This window comes from Trypanosoma cruzi, genomic scaffold (assembly GCF_000209065.1).
Source record: "Trypanosoma cruzi strain CL Brener 1047053517117 genomic scaffold, whole genome shotgun sequence".
NCBI lineage: Eukaryota > Euglenozoa > Kinetoplastea > Trypanosomatida > Trypanosomatidae > Trypanosoma > Trypanosoma cruzi.
In genome coordinates, this window is record NW_001849565.1 from 216799 (window position 1) to 218499 (window position 1701).

General features: G+C 37.7%; 15 annotated features.

Annotated features, from left to right (window-relative positions):
* Positions 1-1701: a sequence feature (heterozygous, Esmeraldo-like haplotype).
* Positions 62-93: a microsatellite.
* Positions 187-233: a sequence feature (A-rich).
* Positions 286-319: a microsatellite.
* Positions 401-424: a microsatellite.
* Positions 452-579: a sequence feature (G-rich).
* Positions 613-678: a microsatellite.
* Positions 714-745: a microsatellite.
* Positions 838-876: a microsatellite.
* Positions 961-1005: a sequence feature (CT-rich).
* Positions 1078-1129: a sequence feature (T-rich).
* Positions 1185-1210: a microsatellite.
* Positions 1231-1294: a sequence feature (A-rich).
* Positions 1353-1385: a microsatellite.
* Positions 1559-1585: a sequence feature (AT_rich).

Below are 1701 nucleotides of genomic sequence, written 5' to 3' on the forward strand. Positions count from 1 at the left end.
GAGGGGGATTGCGAGCGTTGAAAAGGGCACAGATGAAGACTTCTTCGTCATCGTTGTGTTTTTTTTTTTTTTTTTTTTATTGTTATTTTTATTGAATGATGAGTTTACCGCTCTCATGCACTTAATCCACCTTTTCCCCCTCCCCTTCCTTTTTTCTTCACCCCCTCCACACACACACACACACACTTCTTTTTTGTTATTTTTATTTATTCATTCTTTTTTTTTTTTTTTTTATTGCCGCACAATACATGACACAATCCTTTCAAGAGGAGAGAGAGAAGAGAGAAAATAAAAAGAAATAAAAATAAAAAAAAAAAAAGAGGAACAGACGCACGGAATTTTTGAGAGGGGAAAAAAGCAAAGGGAAGGAAGGAAAGAAAGAGGGAGCAGAAACGGGGAGGTTTTTGTTTTTGTTTTTGTTTTTTTTATTTTATTTATTTGAATTTCCACGCCTCCTTCGCTTCCTCTTCTCACACACACACACACACTTTCTCTCTCTCTCTCTCTCCGCCCTCCACACCCCCTCATCTCCTTTTTTCTTTCACCCCTCTGTCCCCTCCCCATTCCCCTTCCCCCTCCATCGACATTATTTCAGTGCATCGTTTGGTTTTTTTGTTGTTGTTGTTGTTTTTTTGTTATGTTTTTTTTTTTTTATTTCTTGTTGTTGTTGTTGTTGTTTTCATACGCTGCCATTGATATCAATGAAGCAAAAGACACGTACACACACACACACACACACACATACCGTACGATACGATACATGTGAATAGGAACAACAGACGGTTTTGAATATTCCGCAAAGAAGGAGGAGGATGAATAGAAATGTGTATTATTTTGTTTGTTTGGTTGTTGTTGTTTTTGTTTGTTTTTGTTTTTCTCCTCCTCCTCCGTCTTTCATTCAATTGAAGAGGTACGGTTGAAGGTGATAAATAGAGCAACGATAAGTGTGCAATATAAACCAGCAAGAAAGAAAAAGAAAAAAAAAGACAAAGAGAGAGACAGAGAAGTGTTTTGCGAAGCGAACGGGTGCAAGTTGTGAGGTGGTGGCACTACGGCCATTGACTGAACGTGATTTTGAAGGAAAATAAACAAAATAATAATCAAAAAGAAAAAAAAAAAGATAATAAAATATATATATATATATATGCATTTTGAGGAAATGTCATTTAAAAAAAAAAAAAAACTATTTATTTATTTATTTATTTATTTAAAGAAATGAAAAGAAGGAAATTCTTTTGTTTTTTGTTGCTTTTCTTTGCTTTAGTTTGCTTTTTTTTTTTTTTTTTCTTTTTTTACTGTCCTTCTCTCTTTTTCTCTCTCTTCTATGCGTGTGTGTTTGCCTGCGTGTGTAGGGGTAGGGAAGCGAAAGGAAGGGAAGGGAAGGGGGATGGTGGGAGGAGGAGGTGTTTCCTGCGAGAGGGGGTTTTCGTTTGTTTTTTTGTTTTTTGTTTTTTGTTGTTTTGAGGGACGTCGGGTTGAGACTCTCTGGTTGTCCGCCTGTTTGTGTTGGCTGCTGGCGTTGTTATTTCTTTGGTAGTGGAGGTGCGTTCGTCTTTTGTTTTATATTTATATATAAATAAATATACATGCATGCATGCATACATGCTTCTGGCGGCTGCAGGGGAGGTTGGGGGGACGTGGAAGGGAAGTAAACTCTACTCTTCGCCCCTCCCCCTACCCTCCCCACCCACCCGGAAGGAA